Source organism: Leptonychotes weddellii, chromosome 11, assembly GCF_054177405.1.
Source record: "Leptonychotes weddellii isolate Sample4059 chromosome 11, ASM5417740v2, whole genome shotgun sequence".
NCBI lineage: Eukaryota > Metazoa > Chordata > Mammalia > Carnivora > Phocidae > Leptonychotes > Leptonychotes weddellii.
This window is the reverse complement of record NC_138379.1, coordinates 28,347,055-28,362,205: the sequence shown is the minus strand read 5'-3', so window position 1 is coordinate 28,362,205 and position 15,151 is coordinate 28,347,055. Positions and strand designations below refer to the sequence as shown.

At 36.5% G+C, this 15,151-nt stretch overlaps 1 protein-coding gene and 1 long non-coding RNA gene across 4 annotated transcripts in view; one reads left to right on the top strand and one right to left on the bottom strand.

Moving 5' to 3' along the window:
- LOC145716169 (uncharacterized) overlaps positions 1-15,151 on the bottom strand; it is a 65,455-nt gene that overhangs the window by 27,650 nt on the left and 22,654 nt on the right. The window contains exon 2 of one of the 2 annotated variants that reach the window (XR_014138632.1): positions 8,102-10,137. This is a non-coding gene — a long non-coding RNA (uncharacterized LOC145716169). Of the gene's footprint in view, positions 1-7,949; positions 10,138-15,151 lie in introns of those variants that run through there. The other variant, XR_014138631.1, reaches the window with a different exon arrangement.
- The window catches only part of BBOX1 (gamma-butyrobetaine hydroxylase 1), a 60,730-nt gene that overhangs the window by 29,140 nt on the left and 16,439 nt on the right, over positions 1-15,151 (top strand). The gene's annotated exons all lie outside the window — the stretch shown is intronic.

The window sequence follows — 15,151 nt, the reverse complement described above, 5'->3', positions numbered from 1 at the left end:
TTGTCACAAATCCTAAAATGGCTTGATAATTTGACCACTGATCTAATTGATCTAATCTTGTGAAATTTACTGGAATAAATACTCAAGGTTTGTTGTCAAAAACAAATCAGACCTCCCACTACTGTTGTATTTCGTTTTTCCAAGACCTTTACATCTAACCAGACAGGTTTAACCTACTCAATCTCATCTTCCATGCAGAGGATCACATTTCTTCCCTGAATCTCTCAAACTATACCACATGCCAAGAAAGGCCTCTCTGGCCACTTTACTGCTACTTCCACAACTGATTACCAAGATCTCTATGGGCTTTTTGTTTTTTGTTTTAATTTTAATTTTTAATTCGTTACCTCAAGAACTTACAGAAGAGGACAGTTTTGCCATTGTTGCTTTGTTTTTGTTTGCTTATGTGTTTTTTGTTAAGAGAATGAGGTAAGTGAATGTTTTCCTGAAGTGATTTCCCTTTTCTGCCCCTTTCCACAGTAATGTGGAAAGTGATATTAAAATTTCTGTAACATGAGATTCAAAAGAAGAAGGGATATTTAGAGCAATAGTTCTCAACTGAGGTTACACATCGGAATAGCCAATTTTAAAAATGCTGACATCTGGGTCCATTCTCCAGAGATTTTTCAAAACAGGATTTGGATTTGACCTGAGTATCAGGACTTTTAAAAACTCTGCAGGTGATTCTTGTGTGCAGCTAAGGTTACAAACCTCTGGTTGAGAGGAGGGGTTACTTCAAGAGAAGGCAGGTCTCAGTTGGTGTAGCATTTGGGTGCTTTACATCCTCTCAGCTCTTACAGTTAAATACACCAAGTGGCATTTTTCATGTTCTTCTTTGTGATGTGGTAATGCCTGGACATGACTTATCTTTATAACAGAATCAGCAGCTGCCTGCAACGTGGTCCCTTTCTTTCATAGCTTTGTTTCTCCATTGGCAAAGAGCCTTATTCTTGTTTGAAAAATAATTGACAGGTGAGTGAGCGAATGCAATGAATAAATGAAGGCAATAAATAATGGAGAGGAGGGATTGCCAGAAATAGAAGGATAAGGAAAGGAAAGCGGGAGGAGGAAGTCTAAAGGCTAACTTTGCATTCCATGTAGATTTTTCAAGGAGCCTGGTTTCTACTCTTGCTTAGATGCCAAAAATAATAATAGCATGGTGCCACTTTACACATGTCTCCCTTGGGAAACAAATATCCACCCAGCACTTTTCCATTCAAATAGGATTACTAGTTTGGAGAATTTGAATGCATGGGTCCAAAGTGAGAATTCTATTATCTATTTTTGGTTCTTGGCTGTCATCTCAATTGTTAAAGTGTTGGTCAGAGAAGTAAAAACAGTAGATTCCAGCATTTTGCACAGTCTTAGCATATAGTAGGTAAGGAATAAATGTTTAATAATAGATGCACACCTAGATGTTTTCAAAAAACTATAAAGCAACAGGTGAATGCAAAAATTATCAGAGCATTTCATAATCATAAAATTATGTTAAAATACTAAATCAAAATGGTAATAGCTTTGAGGACAAAAGTATATATCATTTCCATGTCTATATTTTCTCAGATGCTTATCATTATTTTGTCAGTGCATCATCTAGACAATATTTTTTTCATGCAACTCAGTGAAATGATCAGCAACCTTACTGCCTTGATGATGAAAGCACTCCTGGGAGAAAAGAATAAGACTTGGTAAAGAAGCTCTCATTGTCAATTTTGTCAGATATATATATATATGTAGAACAGTATGTAATGAGATAACATTTTCAGAAGGATTTAGACCTTACATTTGGATCGATATAGTTTTTACAGAGTGGGGCCAAAAGCCTTTTGACTTTTTGGCCAAAAGCCAAAATACCATTCTGGATAATTTTCTTTTAATTATTTATTTTTTTTAAATTTACATTTAATTAATATACAGACTGATACTCATTTCAGGTGTACAATATAATGATTCATCAATTCTATACATTACTCAGTGCTCCTCACAATAAGTATACTCTTGATCCCCTTTATCTCTTTCATGCTCTCCCCATCAGCCTCCCCTCTGGCAACCACCAATTTGTTCTCTATATTTAAGAGTCTGTTTCTTTGTCTCCTTTTTTCTTTGTTTGTTTGGGTTTTTTTCTTAAATTCCACATGTGATATGGTATTTGTCTTTCTCTGACTGACTTATTTTGCTTAGCATTTTACCCTCTAGATTCATCCATGTTGTGGCAAGTGGCAAGATCTCATTCTTTTTTATGTCCACTGTATATACACCACATCTTCTTTATCCATTCATCTATGGATGGACACTTGGGCTGCTTCTATATCTTGGCTATTATAAATAATGCTATAATAAACATAGGGGTGCATGTATCTTTTCAAATTAGTGTTTCTGTTTTCTTTGGGTAAATACCCAGTAGTAGAATTAGTTCTACTTTTAACTTTTTGAGGAACTTCCATACTGTTTTCCACAGTGGCTGCATCAGTTTGCATTCCCACCAACAGTGCATGAGGGTTTTTTTCTCCACATCCTCAACAACACTTGTTTCTCATGCTTTTGATTTTAGCCACTCTGACAGGTGTGAGGTGATATCTCATTGTGGTTTTGATGATAATTTTTTAATTGAAGAAATTATCTGAATTTATGACACAATCTAACCCAATGGGAAATAGTCATTGTAAACTAGACTTTTTCTATACACTGCCATCCTCAATGATTATACCAAGTTAGAATGTTTTCAAGAATGCTACCAGCAGAATAAATCTGAAAGAAGTACAGTCGCTGTCGATCACACTGAATGTCTTGATTGGCAGTACTATTGTTTTACCCATCTGTACACTACACTGTGCAAGGCACTGTGTTAAGCATTTTGTTCTGACCTAGATTTGGGTTTCTACTTTATGAAAAAGCCTCTGTAGCTCTAGGAAAGACAACCCTCTCCCTCTGTGAGATCACTACCCTCTGTGAGATCACTACCAGCACCTCATCTCCAAGCCCAGGCAAATAAATAAAACAAAATAAGCATTTTACTCCTCACTCAAATGAGCCCGTTTTGCATTCTGAATGACCTAGCCAAAAAGAGAAGTGGAAATAATCCCCTCTCCTGCATATTCATAACATCTAGTAAGGCAATTTCTATTTTTTTTTTTTTAAGATTCTGCTTCTAGCAGAGATGCATGCAGTGTGAAAGAAAATCAACTGCTCTGCTGTAAGATATCCTTACTGTCTGTTTGCTGGGTTTTAGTAATGCTTACTGGTCATGGGCTTTTGAAACCATACTTCTGGTAAGAAAACATTGAGAAGAACAATGTTCTTCCCTAAAAGGGCAAAATCATACTATGAAAATATTCCTTTTCCAATTGGTTGGACAACGAATTAAATGGGCCAGGTCAGGGTTTTGTTATTTACATAAGTTCATGTAATGGTGTGTGTGTGTGTGTACATGCATGTGACACGGAGAGAAGGAAGAGATTCAGTGTCGATTTTTTAAAGTATTTACCACCAGCATTGTGTATTAACTAGCTGTTTTGCTTGTAACAGGATAATCTCTGAAAATAAGGCATGCATATCTCATTGCCATCATTGCTGTCATATTGAGCTCCTTGTAGACTGAAATGGTGGCCTAATCAGAATGATATCTTCAGTACTAGCTCAGTGCCTGGCACACAGTGAGCACTCAGGGAATTTTAATAAAAGGGAATGTATGCTAAGATATTGAGGACTTCATTTGGTCAAGACATCAAAAATTCTTTCTTAGCATTGTCGACTTTTTTTTTAAGATTTTATTTATTTACTTGAGAGAGAGAGCGAGAGCTAGAGAGAGGAAACAGAGGGAGAGGGAGAAGCAGACTCCTTGCTGAGCGGAGAGCCCAATGTGGGGCTCAATCCCAGGACCCTGGGATCATGACCTGAGCTAAAGACAGACACTTAACCAACTGAGCTACACAGGGGCCCCAGCATTGTAAACCCTTAGTGAGAAAATTAACCTTGTGAGCAACTCTGAGTGACCCTTCTTCGTCAGAAAGTCAAGCAGAAGAAAATACAAATTTCAACCTTAGCTAGCAAGACTGCCTTCTTCCCAGAATACAGTCCAGAAGTTTCAGATTTTCTTCTTTCTAAGAATGTTTTATTTGCTGGCATAAGCAAGTTGCATTACTACATTACCATATTCTTATTAGATTAATAAGAATAATGAGGTGAAAATGAAAAATATGTTTTTCTGAAACACCAACATCAGGAATAAAATAGGCAGCGACAATGAGAAAAAGGGGTAAAAGGAACTTAATGGATCCTGGTAGTAGTCAGATTTTATCTTGTGGAGACAAGCATGGAAGCTGTACAATTACTGAATAAAACTTACAAGGTTACAAATGGTAGTGGGAAAATTTAAATAAATACTTTGGAACACTTCATTCCTAAAAAATGGGGGGAGAGTTGAGAACCCAACGCCCCAGAGCATCTGCATTACATTACTGCCCGGAGAGCTGCCTGTAGGACCAATAGAGAAACAGTTGAATCATGGCTCTACCACTGGCTATTTGTAGGTGAGAAGGTGATCTAAACTTTTCATGTAATTTCCTGGAGCTCTATGATTCTCCTCTACTGAGGACTTGCTTCTCTCTTTCTACAGGACCGTTTTAATACCTGGCATGCCCTTTGAAACCTTTAGATGAAAGTTCGCTGGAAAATATAAGAGGCTACTCCTGCTGCCCAGTTTTGCATCTGCATGAGCGCCTTGCATGCAGGCTTCATCAGATGAATAAAATCATGTCAAACCAAAAATGTTTCTAGTGGGCTGTTTGTCAAATACACCAGCCAGGCCAGTTAAGAATTAACAATATTGAAATGGCCTCTGGGGAGTACAAGAATATATCCTTTCCAGCATTCACTGGATTTCTGCTAGCATTTCTGTAAGCCAGCCCAGCAGCATTTCACACATTCGGTTGTATTAGTGATTGAGGGTCTATGAGTGAAAAATATTATTATTCCTTGGCTTCCGGCCCCTTAGAATTTGCTCCTACCACTAGCACTGCCTCCAAACCTGACTTTGAAACAGCTACTTGTTTGATATACATGTTACTGGAAAACATTTGTGAAGTGTGGAGACTTAACAGGGAAAGAAAAAACAAGTTTATCCATTTTGGTGAAGTTTCTAGCCAAGAAATTGTTTGAGAAAACCATATAGCCCTTCTTGAATAAAAATGGCTCTGAGTTATGAAAAACCAACCTAAAAGCAATTTAGACTTGAGAAGAAAACCTGTCTGAGTTCTGAATCTAGTTGTAATTCCATCCTACTTTGTAAAAACTTCACACTGGGATTTCTTCATGAGTTGTTTTAGACTTAGTACTGACCCTAGTGTTTGAGTAGGGGTGGGGAGAACCTTTAAAATGTGTATTCTTGTGAGTATTAGGGTTTCCCAAGCAAAGTAACAAGCTGTGTTCTTTCGGCCATTGTGAACCCCAGCTTATGTTATCAGCCAAGAGAAAGGTCCCTGGGGTTCCCTTTGTAATACTCAGTTTCGCAGTAATTAAAGTTGCTGCCAGCAAAACCACTTGAGTATGAGATCATCTCATGAATGAAAGGAAAAATAATTTCTGTGTCTCATGCTCCCCTAGAAATCACTTGAGGAAATTTTGAGACCCTAGTAAACCACTTGCTTCTCCACAAGCCCTGACCCCCCCCTACCTCCTCGATTTTCCTCTGAGCATTGGGATGGGACAAAATGATTTTCTGTTAAGCACCTTTTATGTGCCAAGTATTGAACTCAATGTTTTACGGTCATTATCTTGAATCTTCACAATTCTAATAAGAACCATTATTCCCATTTTAGAGATAAGGAAACTGAGGCAGAAGAATCAGGCTTCAAACCCAAGTTTACTTGATTCAACAGTCTGCAGTCTTTCCTTGGCACTGTACTTGTATGGTGGTTTATCTAGCATTCCCCCCATAGTTCCTAATGCCAAAAGAATTATTAACTACCAAATGTGGCTTCCACACATATTTATAGCTCAGATGCAAGGGAACACTTTAACAGGATTATATAGAAATTTCTCAAACTAAGTCATAACAACAGCACCAGAATATTCATTCCCATCCCATCTATTAAGTTCAAATTATAGCCAACTGTTCATGCAAAGGGAAAGTGACAATTGACAAGGAATCAAATAACTTGTGACAAGAGAAAATGAAGTTTATATTTTAACCTTGCATATCAAAAATCTAAACCAGCATCTAGCTCCTGTTCTGTTGAAATAAATTAAGCACAATTTGACCTACCACCTCCAAAAAACTAAATATGCTTAATGTGGAATTCTCATAAGCTTTTTTTTTTTCTTCTGCAATGCACTGCATTCTTAGTTTTTCATAATGAAACACTTTAGAACTTTGGAGGAAATTGCTAAAACTTTTTTCTTTATGTTTTTAGAGGTGGTTGCCATCTTTCTATCACTACCCGTCTTTATTTTTATTAACATTATTATATTATTAACCTTTCAAAATAAATTTTTAAAAAAGTAACTTCTCATGGTAAAATACAATCCAGACACAGAAAAATCACGTAAGACAAATATATAGCTAAATGAATTTTTGTAAGGCACGTGCTCTTGAAACACCATCCACGTCAAGAAATAGAACATTGCCAGTCACTCTGGAACCAATCCACATGCCCTAAGCAATCACAAACCTCTCTTTTCTCCCCAAATGTAATAGCTCTCCTGAATTTTATGGTATTCACTATCTTGTTTTCCTGAGCATCCCTTTTTTTTTTTTAACAGTAGTTTGGTTTCCCAATTTTTTAGATTTTTTATATATTTTTTCTCCCCTATTAGTAGTTCTGTGAGTAAATAAAATTTACTACTTAGTACAGTGCCTGTGTGAATGTATCTCTATTCATTTGGGTTGTCTGAATCCTATTCTCTTGTAAATTCCTCAGGAAGGCCCCAAGAGAACAATATTCTCTAAATTCTTGCATGTTGACAGCAATTTAAGATCTTTATACTTGAAAATCAGCTTGGCTAAATATAAAATTCTTGGCTCACATCATCTTTAATATGTCACTACAGTTTTATTGGTAATCTAATTTTCTTTCCCTTATAAATAATTTGATATTTTTACTTGGACGCCCAAAAGATTTTTCTTTTTAAAGACCAGTAACTTTATAGGATATCTCGGTGTTGGATATTCTGGGGTAACTTTTTCAGGGAGTGTATGGTTTGGTCTTTCAATGTTTCAAATCTTTTTTTTTTTTAATTTCAAGAATTTTTTTTTAATTATAGTTCTTAATAATTGTTCTCTTTAATCTGGATTTCTTCTTTTGAGGATTCATATTATGTGTATATTAAATCTTCTGTTAATTAAAATTTATTACTTTCTCTCAGATCTTTCTTATCTCTTGTCTTTTTTGATATTTAAGTTTTTCTCCCTTTTATCTTCTCCTCATCCAAAGGTGTTATCTGTTGTGCTTATTCAATATTGCATCCCTTCTAGCTTAGTCTTCATTTTTAATGATTTTTAAAAATTTTTCCTTTCTGAGTGTATCACTCCCTTTCTGAGTTTCTATCTCTGATGTAAGTTATTCTTTCATATATTGTATCATTTCATTAATGTCTTCTGGACTCAACAGAAGTACGTATAAATAGAAAAATAGAAGTTAGAAAAACTAGAACATTTTTTATCTTTGGGGGGTGTATCCTTCTGGCATATATTATCTATAGGTATGTTATTTTGCTATTCATTCTCTTTTTCTCTTAAAATAACTTTATGAAACTAAACCTTAATCAGGTGCTATTTCTAATTTTTATGTGAATTTTTTTCTTCACTATTAAAAGGAGATATGATTCAGAAACATTTTGTTATGGTTTTAAGCTGTATTTCAAAACAATGGCTGATGACCTTCTAAGACCTCCTGGTTTCTCTCCTTTACTTTTAGCTGGAACTTCTTTTTCCTTTGTCCTTGCTGTCCCCGGACTGCTCAGTTTGGCGTCATTTTCTCAGGAGGAAGCTTCCTCGTGGATGAGAATTTTATCTGTTAAGTATTTCGAGTTCCCGAGGGCCCAGACTAATCCAGTCCCTTACCACGGACCCCTCATAGGCAGCTGAGTTGGAACGTGAACATACCTCCCAGGTTGACTGCTATTCTCAAGGTGCCTTTCTACAGGTGCCAGTACCTGTCATTAGTGCTCTGGGAATTTTTCGGATCCATCCAGTACCTAGTTGCTTCCCTCTGCTTCCTCCTCTGCACCGTTTCTGATGCCACAGATTGTGGCTTTGGAAAGTCTGTCTCTATAGCCCACTCATATTTTGGGCTTCATGGATATATCTTGTCACCTAATTTGGGTTTAGATGTTGTCCCTGAGTTTTTGGGTCTGCACACTAGATGTCCTATGAAGAAAATTCAGAGAGATTAAGAACTATGTCACCATCATCACCCCAGGATCCTCCTTGTTTGCTTTGTATCTTTATGCTTCATGGAGATTTCCATATGAGTTTAATGGATTGAGTAAGAGCAATGCTAGATATCAGACAGGTTACTTTTGTTCTTCCAGTTTATAGTGGGGATATTAATTCTCACCAAAAATGATATGGAGTTTTTCATTTTCAGGAATAAATGCAATGTAAAAATGAGTGTCCACAATATAAGTAGAACTGAAAAGATGATGGCTTTTTAAAACACAACTCTAGCAATTTTGCCAAGTATTGTTTACAAACAACTGTAACGCTTCCCCTAGAAATCAGACAACAGGAATGATTGGTGGTCAAATTATTCATAATTTAAATATACCTAAAACATATAGCTTTGGCCAGGACTAAAGTTAATAGCCAGACAGTCGGGAACATAACACAATTTACTGTCTTACAGTCCATGCCTTCATTCAACAAATATTTTTGGCAGTGGGTTAAATGCTATGAGATAAAGAGTATGTTTCAACTCAGTTCCTAACTTGATGAGATTTTTTTTTTTTTTTTGGTAAGACTTTACAGGACAATAAGGGAAGGAGAAATTTGAAGCAAAGTCAGGAATAACCATAGAGCAAACCATCCCCACTCTGGCCCATATTTGACTTCTATCACTTCCCCTAAGAGGCTGTGTTCTCTCCCTCCACCGGACCTTCTCACATGCTATTTCTTCTGCCCACAATGACCTGTCCCCTTCTAGGTATATCCTACTCAATCTTCAGGTCTCGACCTAATCTTCACTTCTTTATTCTCATAACACCTTGTACTTCAGCTTTGGAAGGTAAGTCACATTGATTTTTCTTCCCCATAGATCATATGTTCCATGAGGTGCAAGTACCATGTCTGCTTGGTTCACACCTGCATCCTCAGTTCCTGGCCCACTGTGTGGGTCTAACAAGTGATAATGGAAAAATAAATATCTGAAGCTCAGAAGGGTGACTGCATCTGGGAAGTCATATGTGGATTTGTCCCAACTGCAGTTAGAAATGATAGGGGCACCTGGGTGGCTCAGTTGGTTAGGCATCTGCCTTCAGCTCAGGTTGTGATCCCAGGGTCCTGGGATCGAGCCTCCCATCGGGCTCCCTGCTCAGTGGGTAGTTTTCTTCTCCTTCCCGCTGCTCTTGCTCTCTCTCTCTCACTCCCTCCCTCTCAAATAAATAAATAGAATCTTTTTAAAAAATTAAAAAGAAATGATATACAGTGTAATATTCCTTTGGATGATTATAAATGTTTTTGTTTATTTTAGCTAGGAGATAATTTTCTTTTTCTAAGATTTATTTATTTATTTGAGAGAGAGCATGTGCTCACATGAATGCGTGCACGAGAGCAGGGGAGGGGAAAGACAGAGGGAGAGGGAGAGAAAGAATCTCACTCTCCACTCAGCATGGAGCCCAACATGGACTCGATCTCACGACCCTGAGAACATGACCTGAGCCAAAATCAAGAGTTGGACACTTAACCAACTGAGCCACCCAGGCTCCGCTAGGAGATAATTGTCTATGTTAGAACTTAAAAAATAAAAATAACGTATGAGCATTATGTTTTAGATCTAACAGAACAAATAGTGATAGTCAAAAGAAGGCATTTTTCTGTTACCTGATGAGAGCAGCTTGCAGCAGGTTGAGATTAGAAATTGTAGCTGTTGGTGATAAGAAATACAGGTTGCAGTTGTAGAACATCTTTTCATGTAAGCCATACTTCAGAAAAGAAAAAGATTAAAAATAAATCTAACATGGTTTTCCAGGTGTGAGCTGTTAACCAAAAGATTATAAAATCTATCACACCAAGGGTATAAAGAACAAATCTAGCAAAAACAATATTTAAGCATTCCATAAACATTAAAGGATTCAAATTTGTCACAAAACACTATTAATTTCATGAAATATCATGAATATCTATGACTGGCCATCTAGACTGGAGTGGATCTAGTGAATAAGTATTCAAACGAAGCCCACAAAATAGTCTCTAAAAGTCATGATTTTAATGTACAGGAGCTTTTGACAAAATCCTTAAATGGAAAATATAAAAGAAATTTCTTTTTTTTAATTTTAATTCCAGTATAGTTAACATGCAGTGCTGTATTAGTTTCAGGTATACAGTATAGTGATTTAACAATTCTATATATCACTCAGTGTGCATCATGATATAATCTATAATTATATATATTCTATATAATTCTATATATATAACTATATATATAATAATAATATATTATAATAATAATTCTATATATAATATAGAATTCTATATTATAACCATCAGTTTCTTCTCTATAGTTAAGAGTCTGTGTTTTGGTTTATCCGATTTTGAGAATGACACAAGTAGCTCAGTGGAAATACCTAGATTTGTTTAAAATAGGATCTCTGGCAAAAGCAGTATTATGAGCACAGTTTCAATTGCCTGTCCCAGCATAATACCAGGCAAGTCTATACCAATGGGTTAAGATGCTATGCTGAGCCTGCCTCTTGAGTTTTAGAAAAATCTGGGTCCTGCACCTTTGCTTTGGTCATGACAGTTTCTGACAGTCTGCTTGAGCTGCTTTACTTGGAGGAGCATTAGAATCTGCTTCTAATGAAAGATGCTTATAAATACACCCTCATCTCACTAAGGCCCCACGAGTGGGCTTTTAAAAAACAGTTTCTCCACAGGCCAATGGGTCACATTCACATTTATTTCTGCTGTGTTTTCCTTTGGATTTGAGAAGGAAATGTGAAAGCTTAAGGTCATAAACAATCAGCAGCAGCTTTCTTGGCATGATTCATTTCTATAAGGAGGTAGAAAGGTAGACCAAATGACATTTCTAGGATTTTTCCAGACTTATGTTAGACAATTATGGGAATGTTTTATGATTGGAATTGGCAAGCCCCTCTCCTGGGATTTATCATTATGTGCAAGCATAGACTTTTAGGCTATGTATCCCACACCGTGCCTAAGACACTTTAGGGCTTAAAAATGTTTATTATTCCCTGCCAGTTAGCACAGAGGGCTGGAGAACTGCGCTGATGATGCCAAGTCACAGGCCCCATCCCTGTAGAAGCCAGTTAATGTCAGACAAAGGAAAGATCCATTCCCTGGCTAAAACATGCACCTTGAATCTCAGCCAGCTCTTGGCTGCACGAAAATTCAGTGAGTTTACCCTTGATCATAGGAGGACCCAGGAAAGGGAATGTAGGTGAATCAGTGCAAAACCATCATCACTCTTGAAAAGAAAATCTAAATACAGTCATTTCCTATTCACAATGTCAAAAGCATTGTCTTCTTAGAAGACATTATAGATTCCACAACTTGATGAAATTACTTTTTTTGTATCCTTAAATCCTTTCCTACATGTTGATTATTGTTGGAATGCTGATGGTGACAACAGGCAGAATCTACATTAGGTGTGGGTCACGGAGTGACATGAGGCTCATAGAGAACATGTATTTCCTGGCTACAGTCAACAGTATAATGGATTGTCTGACTCATATTTGAAATTAGTTGCAGTAGGCTATATATACTCTTCTTTCATGGAGTCTCTTTCCAGCTTATGGCCACATAGAGATGGTTCTTTAAACTTTGGTGGAAGATTTACCAGGTTTTCCATTTTAAATTTATTTTTTTAAAGATTTTATTTATTTATTTGAAAGAGAGAGAGAGCATGAGCAGGAGGGAGAAGTGGGAGAGGGAGAAGCAGACTCCCCACTGACCAGGGAGCCTGACTCGGGGCTCGATCCCAGGACCCCGAGATCATGATCTGAGCCGAAAGCAGACTCTTAACCGACTTAACCGACTAAAACTCAAGAGCCACCCCAAGGCCCCTCCATTTTACATTTAGATGAAATATAAGACAAAACAAAAAAACAGCCAAATAGTTTCATCCTCAATCCCAGAGAATGGGGAAGAAACCCTACCTTTCACTTCAGATTCCTCTTCCTAAAATACATCACCCAGAAATTCACATTCTCCTTTTCTTAGAGGTCTTCTGGAGCACTTCCCAAAGCATTATCTCTGCCATGATATTCTCCTGGCCCCCAATCCTTATCTCCTTACCTTGCTTTATTTTCTTTATAGCACTTATCTCTGTTATTACATTTGGTAATTACTTGTTTGTCTTTCTTGTGCCCTGCTATATCTCTAATGCTAAAACAATGCCTGGAATAGAATAGGTAATCAATATAGATCTATTGGAAAATGATTTGATTAAAGTGAACATAAATTAATAAGTAGATATTATGACAGCAAGAAAATGACAAGCATATATGGTGACACATTTTTCAAAACAGCTTTGCCTTATTTTAAAACACGACTTCCTTCCAATTACCCATTGTCTCAATCTGCTGAGGGAAAAGCCTTACAAAATCTGAATATTGGTTTAGTTTCCTGACAGAGTTGCAAGTAATCCCTAGTTCATTTATTAACCTTTTTTTCTTAACTTTTAAGTCAAGTTATTTCTTTTGGTCCTGGAGGTAAAATTGATATAACATAAAATTAACAATGTTAAAGTGCACAGTTTTGTGTCATTTAGTACATTGACAATGTTGTGGAACCATTACCTCTATCTAGTTTTAATGCATTCTCATTAATAAAATTATTTTTAAAAAAACTAATTATTCATCTTGGAGTGGTAGAAAACTAATCCATTACATTATAAAATGGTAAATAAAGGGAAAGAATCAAGTATTTATTTCAGTATCCCTAGGTAGCTACTACATGGGGTAACCAAATACTAGATGAAGGAAAGTAGATATTTTTAAAAGTACTGACAAATGAAAAAGAAATTATTAACTTCACTATTTGGGACCCCCAATGAATTAGTAAATCTAGCCACTGAGCCTAAGTATGTACAAATATCATAAAAAGAAAGACATCTTGGCATTCTGTGTCTTTAACAGAAGAGTACAATGCCATCTATAGTTTTGCCAAAGAGAGGAAATAGAATTTGTCCAAGCCTCTGCATTTAGTTGCAAATTTTCTAGAAACAAAGAGAACAGAGAAACATGTTGAACCACATCATGATACACAATCAGCAAAGTCCAGACTGTGAGGAACTCTGTAGGCCCAACCCCCTAAATTCTTCAAACAATAAACAGTAGGAAAAACAGGCTGGAGGGGAAACCTGTAGATTAAGAGATTTAAAAGACATAACAATTGTTGCTAATGGGCAATATTAAACAAAGTGTCTAAGGATGCACATTCAAAAAATGCAAAGAAATTATAAATATAGAAGTCATGGTATGGTTACTTTGGAGAAGAGAGAGATGAGACTGGCTGGGACAGGACATATAAACTTAAAGTTATATTTCCTGATCTGAGTAGTAGTTACAAGAGTGTAATTAAAAATTCATTAAGTTCAAATAAAATAAAATAAAATAAATATTCATTAAGTTCCCTCTAAGATCAGGAACAAGATGAGAGTGCTGGTTTTCACCACTGCTATTCAACAATGTACTAGAAGTTCTGTCCAGGGCAGTTGGGCAAGATATAGAAATAAAGGCATCAAATTAGAAAGGAAGCAATAAGTCTATCTCTACTCATAGATAGCATGATCCTATATATAAAAAACTCCACAGAATACACACAGCTATTAGAGCTAATAAATGAATTCAGCAAAGCTGTAGGATACAGGAGCAGTACACAGAATTGAGTTGCATTTATATACACTCACAATGAACAATCTGAAAAATAAATTTTAAAAAATTCCATTTACAATAGCATCCAGAAGAATAAAATACCTAGGAATAAATTTAACCAAGGAGATGAAAAACATAAAATGAAAACTATAAAACATTGTGAAGGAAATTAAAGAAGACCTAATAAACGGAAGGACATCCCACATTCATAGGAAGACATAATATTGTTAAGATGTGATTACTACCCAAAGCAGTTTACAGATCCAATGCAATGCTTCCCAAAATTCCAATGGCTTTCTTGTGGAAATGGAAAAGCAATGCTCAAATTCATATGAAATTGCAAGGGGCTCTGAATAGCCAAAACAATAATAAAAAACAAGAACAAAGTTGGAGGACGCATATCCTGATTTCAAAGCTTATTACAAATCTATAGTAATCAACATATTGTGGTGCTGGGATAAAGATAACCAGGCAGACTAATGGAACAGAACTGGGAGCCCATGCATCTATGGCTAACTGATTTTGAACAAGGGTGCTGAAACCTTTCAATGGGAAAAGAACAGTCCTTTCAACAAACAGTGCTGGGACAATTGTACATGCACATGCAAAAAGAATGAAGTTGGGGCCCTTCTCACACATTATACAGAAATTGGCTCAAATGGATCAAGGATCTACATATAAAACCATAAGATTCTTTGGAGAAAACATAGGTGTAAATCTTCATGACCTTGGATTGGGCAATGGATTCTCAGATATAACACCGAAAACACAAACAACAACCAAAATAGATGAATAGAACTTCATCACAATTAAAAATTTTTGAGCATCAAAGATATCACTAATGGGCGCCTGGGTGGCTCAGTTGGTTAAGCGATTGCCTTTGGCTCAGGTCATGATCCCGGAGTCCCGGGATCGAGTCCCACATCGGGCTCCCTGCTCAGCAGGGAGTCTGCTTCTCCCTCTAACCCTACCCCTCTTGCGCTATCTCTCTCACTCTTTCTCTCTCAAATAAATAAATAAAATCTTTAAAAAAAAAAAAAAGAGCATCACTAAGAAAATGAAAAGACAACCTACAGAAAGAGTAAGAAATAGGGGCGCCTGG